At 43.4% G+C, this 15,656-nt stretch overlaps 1 long non-coding RNA gene across 1 annotated transcript; it reads left to right on the top strand.

The window, feature by feature from the left end:
- The first annotated feature begins 7,945 nt into the window (after positions 1 to 7,945).
- Positions 7,946 to 15,180, top strand: LOC119856348. The gene is made up of 2 exons (XR_006281301.1): positions 7,946 to 8,038; positions 15,094 to 15,180. It is a non-coding gene; the product is annotated as an uncharacterized LOC119856348 (long non-coding RNA).
- The last annotated feature ends 476 nt before the right edge of the window (positions 15,181 to 15,656 follow it).

Below are 15,656 nucleotides of genomic sequence, written 5' to 3'. Positions count from 1 at the left end.
CTCATCTCCCAGTCCTATATATCTCAACCTTCCCCAAATGTCTGTTCAAATAGACTTGAAGCGTGCCCTGGGCTGTTTGATACAGGGAATGAAACAGTCTTTGAGTTTTATTGGCTATAATCAACTCCTTGATCTCCACCTGCAAATCAACAATCAGACCGGAGCACTGATGTCACGAGCTTGTGCCAAAACACCACCTTACAAAGTAAGCTGCTGTATTCTGAAGCAGTGTCAACTTCAGAACAGGTTTAAGGGTAGCCACATGTAGAATGTCTTGCAATAGTCTAATTCTGAGGTGGCAGAGACCTGAAGGAGTACCCAATTGAAAGAAAATGTTGCAACCACCTGACTACAAGCAGATTGATAAAGTTAGTGGCATGATGAGAGATTACAATTCTCCTGCCCAGCGTACATATATATATTACTTTTGCACAATTCGATTGCTGGTTCGAACTGGATTCTATGCCCTCAACTCTTCTCCAATTGTACTCAACTCTTAGCAGGATCAGACCCCAAGTTATTATAAAAATACCAACGTTTTTAGAATGCCAGGAATGTGCCAGATTTGGAATTTATAAATCTAGGCTTACATTTGTTAATCCAATTAAATCGGACTGTGCCAGATACAGTAGCTGATTTCCAGTCTGAATTATAGATTTGGAACAGTGAGTAATAGGGTGATCCAAAGTATATGTAAATCAAGCACCAATGATTATCTTAAAGTAAACCAAAAAACTCAAAGGTTATCATTTTGTTTTTAAATAAAAGGTTTTTGATATCCCAAGTCCTTAACAGACTCTCAAGTGGCTGCTGATCTGCCTGTTCTCAAAGAGGCTTATTTGTCTCTCTCCTCCCACATGAGCCCTTCTAGGTCTCCTAAGGAATGCACTGGCCTGGGGCTCAAAGATAGGCTCTCCAGATGCTCTATCCTTCTCTACTACATTGGATCCACCTGGGTCAGATAGATTTCAGTCTGGGATATGCCTAGAAATTCCTTGGGGATCTGTTACAGTGGTGCCAACGGGGGCAGGAAGCTGGACTGAAGGGCCCTTACCTGTACTACCGGGCATTGGCTGCATCCACAGTGTGTCCAATGGCCTCCATCTGTGGCCTGAGAAGGACTGGAGGGGGTGGAGTTGACTGAGCGCTGTAGTCAGAGGCATGGCTGGCTGCTGGTGCATGCTACAGGGACTTAGGCACGATCTTCCACGTGCATGCTGCCCTTTTGAGGTCACTCCCCTATTGGAGATGGGGGAAGTTGCTTGCCCTGGAACCAATTGTTTTCTCATCCTGCTGGAGGGAAGAGAACACAAACAACCCTGCCCGGCCTACGCTGCATCTTGTCCAGCAGAGTCAGCCTTAGCAATCGGGCCTGGCTCCTTCCCTGCTTGACCTAGACTGGGCGGTGAGGGAAACTGCACTCTGCCCACAGAGCTGGCTGAGCTCCCCAGTGAGACACTCGAGGGAGTGAAGGAGGGGACACAGACATTTCCTTTTGTCTCTGGCTTCTCTCAGCCTCAAGTATCCAGGCTCAGGCCACTAAAAATTCCTCAGAAGGGGAAGCAGAGCTGAGGGGACAATCCTGACAAAAAGCAAATGCGCACCTACGTCACAGCTAGGAATTAGACGTATTATTGAGCTGAACTGTTAGTCTACAATTTGAATGGAGCTTGGAATTTCTCTCAGAAGAGCTCTGCAGTGGGAGGTCTGGCTGAACTGCCAGCCACTGGGAGGGGGGAGAAGGGAACTGGAGGGGACTTCAGGGGAGAGGGCATTCTGGTGGTGCCTGTGACTGACAGGTCTGGTTCTGCCTCCAAGGTGCAAGCATGCTGATGTACCCTTTGCAGCAGACCTGAGGAACTTAGCCAGATGAAGAAAAATGTACTTTTAGCTATTTTTAATATCGCTTAGCTGCTGGCAATGAGAAGAGCCAATGCCATGAATGAAAATGACCCCTTTGCAGAGGTCCAGCAAAAAATCTATGTACCTGATTGTGCTGGATCTCTGAAGGAGTAAATTTCATCCAAGGTGATCAGCAATCCATGTACCACCAGCAAGTTCTCCACAATTTGAGAACCTCTGGTTTAGTGGGTTGGTGGTGTGCAATAAACCTTTTAATCTCTAAAGACATTGGTCTGAATCCAGAAGTCAATAGTAATTGAAACGCTGGCACCATCTGCTGATTGTTCTATGGGAAATGTCAGCAAGGAGTCCACTTCACAAAACCAGACCTACCACCAGGGAATACCCAGCCATCCTGCTGGCAGTCTCAACAGAGGACTGGGACTGAATAAACTTCCCTCTCACAACTAGAGATGGTCCTTCCATGTCATATCCCCCAGGGAAAATTGGCAAGCCAGAGTGGCGAAGCTTACACTGCCACTATCTTTACCACACCTGCAATCTGTAGACAGAGGACTTCACTCTCCAGAGTGGTCAATCTAAGAACCTTCAGAAGCACTATATCCACTAACACAAACATTAAAAATGGAAATGGTATTTAAATCTGGAATACCTTAAAGTACTCTGAAGTTTTTGTGGTCTGTCAATGGGAATGCTACAGGATCAGGCCCCTATTGTTTGCTTATTAGTAGGATTTTCCAGATGTAATGATAAAATGCCCAATAAACGAGGAAAAGTGAATGAGGTTTTCTACCTAAACAGTGCATTTTGTAGGTGAAAAATATATAAATAAAACAAAAGTCCTGGCTCTTTGTCTCTACAGCTATCTTATATTTCCAGGCATCTATACACAGTCACTCATCTCTCTTGTAGGGATCTGTTTTTCCTGTAATCTTCTTTCACACTTCTGGAGCCAGAGAGCTGAAATATTCCCAAATACACTTAAAAGAAGCCATCAGGGTTTACCAGCTATATTAGCGTCAGGAGATTTTTTTTTTTACAGTACTTGGATATAAAAGTAGGGGGATTGATATGCTCAGGAGGGAGGATGTAAGGTATGAACTGAACAGTTTTGAAGGAGGAACATCAAATCTGAGAAGGATTGAGCTGATCTTTGTTATCTTATTGTTTTTCTCTTTTTTTAATATAGCCAGTGCCCACGAAGGGTGCTATATTGTACTTTTTCCACAGTGCAGGGAATATGTGTGTAGAGCAGATTGAGTATCCCTCTTTGATAATGCGCCCTTAATACATTGAAAGCAGTTTTGTGAGGGAGATGTGACCAGCTCTTGAGTGAATACTGAGTTAGGATCACTCAGATCCTAGATATTCTCTCCCTGCACCACTGAGAACCTGATGTTTACAAGTAGGCAGTATTCAAAGTGTGGAAAATTAGTGATAACTCCCCAAAATTGATTATAAGCTCTGTTTTCCTTCCCTCCCCCACCACCCAACTGGCTGTAGTGAGAAGTCAGGGTATGGCTTAGTCATCTAAACCCCACAGTACAAACACTGGGGATAACTGGAGCTTACAACATCTCTACATGATTTTAGGTAATTGCGGAAAAGGATCTACATATTATCAGCATAGTTAGCTACTGCAACATTCAGGTGTTATTTGCTGAAATAGCAAACGGGAAAAAAACAAATCAGAGCCCTCGCTTGTAGTCCTGACAGAAGCAAAACTCCCACTGAAGTTAGTGGGATGTTTGCCCATTACAGTGAGACTATAGTAACAGGCATTAAGTTAGTTATTGTTTGAATATTAGGCCAGAAAGTTCAAAATGTCCTGTTTTTTCACTGACACTTGAACTATGCAAAGACATTGAACTCTATTCAGAGTCCTGTGAGTCTAAACTTGTGATGTGCAGTGGCATTCAGTGACCACAAAAAATGTTCCTCTTCTCCAGTAATGCACATTCATGTGATCTTTATGAAACAGAGATCATCAAATCCAAATCAGAACACAGACTGTGTGCTGAGGAGACTGTTTTGATAATAAAAATTAATTAGAATGTTTTACAGACACCTCACTGGGAAGGAGCCAGTAAAGGAAATAACTTGTTCTCTCAACATAAAATCTCTGTGAGGACACTCTTATTTAGTCAATACTAATCTAGTGGGTGGGTGGTAATAAGTAGTTCTATTGCTCAGCAGCCAATTACGTGCAAAGGTAAAGAAAACATCTAAAGCAGACTGAAATATATACCGATTCACTATTACATTTTGTCACTGGATCATACTCTACTTAAAACCATATTAAATATTTTAAATTCTGATGTTTAAAAAAAAATACTGCAAGAAGCCCACCACATTTTTCCTTAATAAACTAGTGTAAGTGAAATTAACCCCCTTTTCCAATTTTGCAGCAATTTATCCACTGAAACTTCTCCGTGTTTTTTTCCATGCTGTGTGGGATGCCCTTCATGTACCCACTACCCTATCTTCTTTAAGTCTCTCTTCAAGACCCACTTTAGCCATGAAACCTAAATGACATCAACCAACTAATGCTGGCTGGCCTGTGAAGCAGTCAGCAACAGATGATATTTTTCATTTATTTGTTTATACAGGTGAGAAGTTACAGATCATTTCAAATTACTCATAACCATCCTGTTTGCAGGTATATGCCTTCTATGAAACTTGTTACTGTTATTCTCATCCCCTTCCTCTCTTTTCCTCCTCTTATTTGTTAGGGTTTGTCCATAGGCTTCTCTGTATGGTTACCAAATGAAGCTACATTGTTTTAAAGCACACTTATGTATCCACACCAGGGGGTTACACCAATTTTAACTAAATCAGTTTCTAAATCAATTTAAATCAGTGCTCAAGCTTTTTGTAGACCATCTCTTACATTTATTATTATGTCGTGTTTCACATTAGATTGTAATCTCTTTGGAGCAGTGTGATGGGCTGTACAAACCTCACACTGGGAAACCTAGGGTTAACTGGAAGCTCTGGTTCCACATGGCCCCACTCAGCCACACCAGTTGGGCATGCTCACAATGAAAAGTCAACACAATATTGAGGTTTGACATGTACCCAATGCCCCTCGTGGACAAGCTACTTGAGAGATTGGGGAACGCCGAATACATCTCCACTCTAGACTTGACCAAAGGGTACTGGCAGATCCCCCTGATGATGGAGTCCTGGGAAAAGATGACCTTTCCTATCCCCTTTGTACTATACCAATTCACAACTATCCATTTGGCCTTCATGGAGTGGCAGCCTCCTTTCAATGACTGATAGACTGGGTGCTGTGGCCCCATGCCCAGTACACAGCCACCTATATTGATGACATATTAATCTATAGCTGCAGCTGGGAAGATCATCTACAGCTTGTCACCATGGTCGTTCAGGATCTTGAGAGGTCAGGGCTTACAGAAAACCTGGCCAAATATTGCCTAGGACAGAGGGAGGTGACATATCTCAGACACACCATGGAGCGGTACCAGCTGCACCTCCTGGTGGACAAAGTCCAGGCCCTGACAGATTGCCCAATACCATCAGCCAAAAAGCAGCTGTGACTTGGGCTTGGCCAGCTATTACAAGCAGATTGTATATGACTTCACCACAGTAGCTTCCCCCTTACCAACCTGGTGAAAGGCCCTAGCTCCAAGAAGGTGCAGTGGATGGAGGCCTGCCACAGGGCCTTCAGGACCTTTAAAGACCGGCTAATCCAGGGGCTAGTTCTCTTCCACCCTGGCTTTATGAAGCAATTCATTCTGCATATGGGGCTGTGCTCTCCCAGGAGGTCCAGGGCAAACAACATCCAATCCTATATATGAGTAGAACACCGTTTTCTCAGGAGGTGAACTACTCGACAATAGAGAAAGAGGCCCTGGTGGTGAAATGGGCCATAGAGGCACTTTGATAGTATCTCCTATGGAATTTCTTCCTACTAGTCACAAACAATGTCCTCATTCGGCAGCCTAACTCCATGAAAGACACCAATGCCTGGATTATGAGGTGGTAGGATGGCAGGGAAAGGTACAACTTCCAGGTACTACATTACCCAGAAAGTGCACACAAAAATGCCAATTTCTTTTCTCAAGATGGAGGGGGTAGCAGGAGGAAGCCTTGTCTCTTAGCCTGAGGGGGAGGGTGTGTGATGGGGTGTATAAGCCTGCACCAGGAAATCAAGAGTTAAAGAGCAGCTCTGGGCCAAAAAGACCCCACCCAGCTTCACCTACTCACAATCAGGCAGAGCTTAAAAGGAAGCAGTCCACCTCAGTCAAGGTGGACAAAGCCAGGGAGCATGGTGGTAGTTCTTGCAGCGAGGCCGCAGGAACTCCACATCATGGGGGCCAGTCCCCACTGCAAAGCTGCTGGAGGCCCCCATGGAGACAGGGACAGAGGGCCACATGTGAAGGAGAAGAGCCTCCAGATCACGGTCAATGAGAACCCCCGCAATGAGTTCACAAGCCAACCCTTGTTGTGACTTTGGAGGGTGCTGCGAACGTAATGGGAAGTGACCCAGGGAATAGGCTTAGAGGCATCCACCCTCTCAGACCATATATCTGACCAGCCAGTCACAGGGCTCTGGGTTGGAACCTGTGAAACAGCGAGGGCCCAGGTTCCCCTACCATCAGCCATGGACTCTCATCGTTAGGGCGATACTGACACAGACTTTCATCACTGGGCAATACCACACAGCTCAGACACCAAACCCCCTGGCAAGTTGGAGCCTGATCTAACTGTGGTTTCATACAGCACCTAGCACAATGGGGGTTTGACTCTGCCTGGGACCTTTTGGTGTTACCACAATGCAAACAATAGTGGTTGGAGGAAAAACTATGACATGTTGGAATACGCTGTAGTACATGCTTAGCACAATGTTTTTCTCTAGATTAAGGTACCCCTTGCAAATGATTCATGACTTCCTATTCTCTGCCTCTGGCACATAATAGTTTGGTTTATGTGGACTGTAATATTTCAGTCTAATTTTAGTTGTTGGGTGGTATTGTTGGCTTGTGGTATGCAGAAGGTCAGACCAGATGATCCAGTGATTCCTTCTGGCAGTCACACTTAATGCACGTAGCATCCGTTCTGCAGTCACAGAGAGGCTGAGCTCACAGCGAACCCAAAGAAAGGTAAGTTTAGTAGGCAAAAGACCAAATACCTTGGGTATCTGGTAGGGAACTGGAAGATACAGCCCCTACAAGATAAAACCAAAGCTCTAGAAAAAGCTCCAGCTCCAAAAACAAACAAACAAATGGGTTGGGCCTCTTTTGGCCTGGCCAGTTATTACCGTTGTTTTATCCCCCATTTTGTGACACTAGCAGCTCTGTTGACGGACCTGACCAAGACATCGGCACCAAATATGGTACTATGGATACATGAATGTCAGGGGGCGTTTCAAAGCATAAAAGACATTTTGGGGCAGCAGTCAGTGCTCCGATGCCCTGACTTTGCCTTATCATTTATCCTGAAAACAGATTCATCCACTGTAGGCTGGGAATCTGTACTGTCCCAGAACTTCCAAGGGACAGAACATCCAATCCTCTATCTGAGCAAAAAACTTCAGCCACAGGAGACTAAGTACTCCACCATAGAACAAGAGTGCTTGGCTATCCGCTGGGCAGTGGTGGCACTACGTTACTACCTACTGGGAGCCACAGGAGTAGGAGTTACTACCTACTCCTCACAGACCATGCTCCTTTGAAGTGGATGCACTCCATGAAAGACACAACCCCCCAGATTACACAAGAGTATCTGGAGTTGCAACCTTATGCCTTCACAGTACAACATCGCCCGGGGTCCCAGCATGGGAATGCAGATTTCTTCTCCTGAAGAGAGGTTGACACTGTTTCTGGGGAGATGCCCCGATCCCAATCCTTTCTGCGAGGGAAAGTATGTGACAAGGTATACCAGACCATCTGAGGCCCCCTTCTGTAGGCCTCGTGACCCTGCCACATCCCACCCCCAAAAAAAGGCAGTGGAGAGGGTCCTCCAAGCTGCCTAGAGTAGCTGTGTGGGACACAGCCAATCAGGGCCCAGCAGCCTAGTATAAGAAGACCTGCAGGGTCAGAAGGAGTTCAGTTGCCTGCTGGAGTTGTAGGAGGCTGGCTGACAGAACCCAGGGAGAACCCAGAACCCTGAGCTGGTTGCTGTGACTCAATTAGGACAAGACCCTGAGGTAAGGAAGAAGACAGCATGGGGCCATGGAGAAGCGGCCCAAGGAATTACAGAAGCTGTGCAACATAATTAAAGGGACACAGCAGATGGCTACAGTATACAGGGTCTCTGGGCAGGGACCCAGAGGAGTGGGTGGGCCCAGGTTCCCTGACACCCTGTACCCTCCATTAGCCACTGGGGGGAAGTGACCTGGACAGTGAGGCACCCCAGTGGGGTAACTGAACTGTAGTGGCCCAGGTGGAGAGGTGCAGCCAGGAAGGTCCAAGAGGGTGAAGACATTGCCCCCAGGCAGGGAGCCCTGGGGCACTGCTCTATCCCATTGGAGGGACAATCAGAGAGAAAGTGTGCAGGGCTCTGTCAAGCTGGGCCTTAAAAACCTCTAAGGATGAAGATTGCACCACCTCCCTAAGTAATCCATTCCAGTGCTTCACCACCCTCCTAGTGAATTAGTTTTTCCTAATATCCAACCTAGACCGCCCCCACTGCAACTTAAGACCATTGCTCCTTGTTCTATCATCTGCTACCACTGAGAACAGCCTAGCTCCATCCTCTTTGGACCCCCCCTCAGGCAGTCGAAGGCTGCTATCAAATTCCCCGCTCTTCTTTTCTGCAGACTAAATAACCCCAGTTCTGTCAGCATCTCTTCATAAGTCATGTGCCCTAGCCCCCTAATCATTTTTGTTGCCCTCTGCTGGACTCTCTCCAATTTGTCTACAGCCTTTCTGTAGTGCAGGGAAGGAGGGAGGGGGAACTGGATGCAATACTCCAGATGTGCTCTCACCAGTGCCAAATAGAGAGGAATAGTCACTTCCCTCGATCTGCTCTTAATGCTCCTATTAATGTAGCCCAATATGCCGCTAGCCCTCTTGGCAACAAGGACACACTGTTGATTCATATCCAGCTCCTTGTCCACTGTAATCCCCAGGACCTTTTCTACAGAACTGCTGTTTAGCCAGTCAGTCCCCAGCCTGTAGCGGTGCATGGGATTCTGCTGTCCTTATTGAACCTCATCAGATTTCTTTTGGCCCAATCCTCCAATCTGTCTGTCACTCTGGACCCTATCCCTACCCTCCAGTATATCTACCTCTCCCACCAGCTTAGTGTCATCTGCAAACTTGCTGAGGGTGCAGTCCATCCCATCATCCACATCATTAATGAATAATGGTGCTTATGATGGGAGATTGCAAAAAGGTTCTTTCCTTAATCTCCAGTACCCACATGCAGATGAGGGCCCAAATCCTGAAAGAACAGTGACACAGACACCCCATTTAAGTTGCAGGATCAGGCCCACTAACTTGCTTTGCTCCAATTGCTTTTGGAGGAATTAAGAATCTCTCTCCTTATAGCAAGGATATATTTTTCTTTAAATACTACATGGAAAATGAAAGTTTCCTTTTAAAAATGCCACAATTTTTTTTTAAAAGGCCTAACAATTCTTCAGTTTCTAGCTCTCATTTAGGGCCTCATTTTGCTCCCACTGAAGTCAGGATTTTGCCATTGGCTTCAGCAGGAGCAGCAGCAAGCCTTCTCTCTCCCCCAAGTTTTTTGTTCATGTTTTCCTATCTTTCATCTGCCTTTCTCCAGCAGCATCCTCTCTGATCTCTAGACACTTTGTATTTAAATCCTATTTATATGTCACAAATGAAAAGAAATGTGGTGGTCTCATATTGGTCCCTGGTGAACTTCTGTACACTTGATAAATGCATCCTGCAACCTAGCACAACTTGTGGTTTCTTTCCAAGTAAGCTTCAGTACTGATATTTGACATAATTGAGGTGTAATGGCTTAGCTTTGTGACGGAAATTTGTTCCGTGGTTGCCTGTATTATGCCTGGCCCTGGCTAGTGCATTCAGTTTCTTCACTTTCATATGCATCAAATTCAACCAGAAGTGTTTTTTGGAGGGGGGGAATAATTATTGGGAGAGGGGAGCGGAACTTAGCAAAAGAAGGAGGGGAAAAAAAAAACAATCCAATGTGCTCACTGTTTATCAAAAACAAGCCAAACAAGCACACCCTATTATGAAACCTTTGTGTATTGGCTTTCATACAGATCAGGCAGATGAAGTGACACAATGTGATAGCACAGTATGGGCCAGTTAAACAAACACTACTTAATAGGAACATGCTCTTTAAAATAATATTTTCATGCACCAAACTAAAACAGTGTGTCAGAGAATGAAGCTCCTTTCAGCAGAGACCATTTCTACATAGGAGTTGGCCTTTTTGTTAACATATTTTAAAAATTGATTTCCCTCACTTTTGTTTCATCTTATATAATTATTGTACTTCTATACTGAAAAGTTGCTGTTCAATAGTAAGACAAGTGGATATGCCCTCTTGGCTAAACATTCATATTTTATTATAAACATTAATCACTGGTATCTAGGAGCACTTTACAGGGTTTAAACTGGAATACATTAGTAACTTATGGAGCAAATACACTGTGATCCCAGATGATGCTGTGACTTAAAGAACAGACAAGGAAAATGATATCAACTGGGCTAAATGTCCATGATTCCAGAGCTTGCAGCTAAGAGTCCATTTTAATTTTCAAAATATGGTCAATTTGGGCTTTGACATTTGGAGTTGGAGCAAATTCCAAAGGCAAGACCTTACTATCAAGACCTCTCTGCTTCAAGCTCCTGGGTAATTTAGCTGCCTTCATCTCTTAGGGCAAGTTAAATGAGGCTGATAGAAGAAAGTTAATGAAGTACCAGGGAAGAGTGAAATCTCCCCAACAAGATAAAGAGGATTGAACTGGGGAAGATAGTTATTATTGGTTGTATGGCTTGTGTGAAGCCATGTACTAATCCTTCACTCTTGGCAGAGAAATGGAAGTTAAGTTGCACTGTTAAAAGGAAAATTTAGCTCCTGGGTATAGTGTCAGCTACAATTATAGCTCCAGGTCAATTTTAAAGGAGACCTGAAAAGTAAATACGCAAAAAAAAAAACAGTTTGAAAAGAGGGTTCTGCTTGTTGTTTACATTAGAAATTCTGTTCTTGTCTACTCAGTTTTTTCCTAGAAGACCATGGACAACTGGAGAAGTGGTAGGGTTCTGACCACAGAGATGGCATATAAGTGAAGCTTAATTACAAGAGGGAAAGTGATTTATATTCAGACTACTAAGTACTTTGCTTCTGACTATTTTTGTTAACTCAGATGCTTGAGAAACACTTGGGAGAACTATTCAAATCTTCTCCCTCCCCCTTTGCATTTCAGGTAAGAGTTGAGATATCTCACTATCCACAGAGGGGACTCCAGTGATTCTCCCAGAGAAACCAGGCTTGACATTCCTGATACTTGTAAGATAAAACCCTTTCAAGGAAGCAAAACAGGGCACAGCTCTAGCTTTCCTTTGCTTTGCAGAGGATGGAATCCTTTGCTCCTCACCCCTACCATTGGCACCAGACCCACCAGGGAAGGGCACAGTGTCCCTCTGCCTCAGTCAGGCAGAGACTCCAACAACTTCATTGCAGAAGTAGTCTTCAATGCCCCTGTCCCCTAGCAGCAGCAGAAGATCACACACACTCACTGGTCCAGTAGCCTGGAGATGGCAACTAGTCAGCTGTCCCCTGCCAACTTCAAAACTAATCTACATTGAACTAAGCCTTACATGATGATCAAGTGCAGTGTGAAGGACAAATGCTGAGTCTGTTCACACTGGACGTTACTATTTCTGCAAGGTCGGAGTCAGGGAAGTGAACAATTATCAGGAGGGCTGTGGCAGGGAGAATGTTATGCAAAGGAATGAGACTCAGAATTGGGAGTGGGAGGGAAAGAGCCTTTTATAAGGAGAACATTAAAATGGTTAAAGGAATAGGTATAAATGGAGAAGAGTTTAAATAATAAAATGGAAACATGAAAGTAGACGCGTGCACACGCATACACACACACACACACACAGAGTTAAAGACACTGGACACCAAGAGTTAAGCCCATACTAATGGGAAACATGCGTAAAACACAACAGCAAATCCTAGGCTACTATTTAAAAAATAAAGACCATCTTGCAAACACCCAGGCAAGGGTTTAAGAAGGAGGGCAAAAAGAGACAAAGATTAAAAAATAAACCTAAAGTAAAAACAGACGGGGGTTCAAAAATCAGAAACAAAAGTGGCAATTGCATGTTGGATAAAGGCACAACAGTTAAGTGTGAGGGTGAATGTTTCTAAATATTATATATTGTGTCCCCTCCCTTTGTCTGTGAGCTGTCTAGTTAGATTGCAAGTTCTCCAGAGTGAGGATGTGCCTTTTTATGTGTCTGTAGAACACTTTCCTGTTAGAGTGGTACTTTTTAACGGATTTATATTGTATTGGAAAGACAGAGATGGGCCATCTGCTATTTTTGCTCTTGTCCAATTTGTGAACAGTGGTAGGAAGTCAGCCCTTACAAACATGCAATGTTCACAGCCTCTGCCTTAGCTTTAGTGCCCAAATTAATCCCTAATCCTTTTCGAGAGTGAAAACAGCCAAACCTCTTCAATTTCATTTGTCTGTCAGGCAGTCAACATTTCATAATTAAGATCTATTACTAGATATGGTAAATATGCATTGTAGAACTAACAGCTATCCAGTTCCCTAACATTTTGCTAAGAAAGGAAGACCTTTTCTATGATTAAAATGATAAATAAAAGTTGCAGTATAACCACAATAGAAGTGATTGAATTATTCATCATGAATAATTCAATCAAAGCAAGCCCTTTTTCGGTTCATGAATTATTCACACACTTTGGTTTTTAGGACCCTATTTACTATTTGTAATTGAACAAACAATATATGCGTTCAAAAAGCTTATGGAGATGAAGACCATGGTCAACAACTTTGCTCCTATGATACAATGGAACTCTCCACAACAATAGTGAAGCTGTGTGGGAGACTCAGCTTTTTTTTGGGGGGGGCACTCCCACGAATGAAGGATTATCATAAACCTTACCATCTATTGCTCCATCTGCCAGGTGCATTTCTTTGATCTGCCTTCTCTAACAAACATATACAACACAATAAACCCTTCTCCCCTGAGTGTGAGGTTGAGCATGAACATTTGATAGATATTAATGAGGTTGCTTATTGCACTGTTGAAAGGTACTACAGTGATTAACCCTGTATGGTATGGTCATGAACTATTTGTATATCACAGTTATTCCTGGAGTGTGATTGGTCAACTAAGTTACATAGCATTGTTTCTGCTCAGGTGCTGAGTGGATGGCACTATTTAAGTGGAGGACTAATGGATAGTGAAGAGAACACACTTGATGGTATTCATCTGAAGAACAGGAACTCACTAATATTCATAGTAACAAAAAGCTGTTTGCCCAAATGATCTAAATGAAAAGCTATTCAGAATTCCCATGGCATGTTCAAGAATTCTGCTTTTGCGATTTGAACTCTAAGTGTAGATGCCTTGTTGTACATGGTCACCAGCTAATTAACACATGTGTAGCATTGTGTTCAGAACTTGGGGCTAGAACTGTGTAAACTCAAAACAACCCCAAAATTTCATCAAAACAATCAAGTTTCACCTGGTGGTGTTCTAAAACCGAAAAATTTGAAATTTTAAGAAGTTTTTGCGACTTTTTAAATACATAAACTAATATCCCTCAAAAGTTCCTATCATTTAGTTTAACAGTCAAGTCATAAGTTAAGTACTTAAGTCCATGTATATTTTCTAAAGTATGTCACATGAGCAAATTTGCATGGGTTTGAACAAAACCCAACACAGGTGCATTCAAAAAGTTCATGAATCTAAGTCTGGTCTAAATTTTGAGTTTGTAGTCTTTTGGGGGATTCTTCAGCCCTTTCTACGTTAGTTGATTTTAATGCTTGTGCGTACTCTCACCCCCTGAGCCTGAGTGTGCTCTCAGCCTAGTAATGCTGCAACTCCGCTCACTCCAGGGGCATTACTATTATTTGCAGTGCCTAAAAATCAGAACCCCATTGTACTAGGCAGTGTACAAATACAACAAAAAGATGATCCCTCCCCCGAAGAGCTCTCTGTCTACACTTAAAATGCTACCATGTGCTGCTGAAGTGCTTCAGTGTAGATACTACCTATGCTGACAGGAAGGGTGATCCCAAGAGGTGATAGCTAGCTTGACAGAAGAATTCTTCCATGGACCTCATGCTGTCTACTCCGGGGGTTAGGTTGGTGTCGCTACATCTTTGAGAGGTATGGATTTTTCTAGTGTAAACCAGCTCTAAGTAAATTTGTTCATAATTTGCACCAGTGTCTTTGACATCAAAATTAGGCCTCAGATTTCTTAATTCCTCAGTATTTGCTTTCCTGGAATCTAACATTTTTGTATTGCCATTTTCTATGTGAAACCTACCCTCCATTCTTCTCTTCTTACTGTGCTTAGTTGTTGCTAGCCTACAAACTGCCTAAAAGATCAAATGCTACAAGACAGACAAAATTCCTGCTTTTTGAGCAGATCTGATTCCATCCGGTAAAGGAAAGTAGTGTATACACACAAGAGAGCCTGTGAAATACTCCCTTCTCTTCGACAAAGCTCATCTTTGAGCAGTGGAGTTTTAAGAGTGTGATCCAACAGTCAGGCACCAGTTTGTAACAAACCTGTGTCTGCACTCTTACAGGCTCCACGGTTGCCAATCAAAATGCCTACGTGCACAATGGTGAACAGAACTCAGAAATGTTATGCTTCATAAATATAGGTCTCCACTTCTTGAGCTAAAGACTGTATGGAGTTTAGCTGGTAACTCTGGTGGCTGTGTGTATGTGGCTATTGAATTTTTACAGTGCAATTGGTAAATTGCAGTACGGGGAACATTAATAAATTTTTGGATAGAGTAGCACCCAAAGGCACCCATTATGATCAGGGCCCTACTTTGAGAGGCATTGTACACACACAGAGAAAAATATAGTCTTGTCCTGACTATTTACTGTAGAAAGGGTTTATTCCATAGCACAATGGGACTAACTGCAGCCACCCCATCACAGAATACATGGGGCCATGACTATATGAACTGTCCCATAGTGCTTGCTGCTCCAGTATGCAAATCTCTACTTTTTTTTTGTTTTTTGTTTTTTTACTTTACAGGAGTAAGGGGAGTTCCCATCAACTTTGGGAGATGGTGCAGAGAAGTGTTATGGGCAGCCACCGAGGATGTACACAAGTTAGGAACAGCAAAAATACCATGCCGTTTTGCAACTTGGTTTCAGAACTCAATTGTCATAGGCATTGAGGTGAAAACAACTAGTTACCTTAGGAATGCATGAATGAATGAAGTTATGATGACAGAAAGACAGCTTCTTCAATGCCCTAATAGAGGACAGGGCAAATATGTGGCCAGCCTAACAGTGGATAGGGCACCCATGTATTAATCAAAGATCCAAATGGAAAAGAGGTGAGAAAAGAGAACAAAATGCCTTTACCTTAATGCTGGCTGCCATTTGTACACCGATGGGATTGCTGTTTGAAGGTCAAAGATGTATGACAATGTACAGAAAGGATGTCTACCCCTAATTATTTCACTTTGGTCATTTGAGACACATGTAGGAACCAACTTACCTTGGGTAGCTGCTGAGATATGGGGAAGAAGTTAACCCTGTGTGACAGGGTAGGGCCAGATGGCTACAGGAGAATAATAGAAGGCAGCTATA

The sequence above is a fragment of the Dermochelys coriacea genome, chromosome 5 (assembly GCF_009764565.3).
Source record: "Dermochelys coriacea isolate rDerCor1 chromosome 5, rDerCor1.pri.v4, whole genome shotgun sequence".
Taxonomy (NCBI): Eukaryota; Metazoa; Chordata; order Testudines; family Dermochelyidae; genus Dermochelys; species Dermochelys coriacea.
This window is presented reverse-complemented; position numbering and strand designations above follow the sequence as displayed.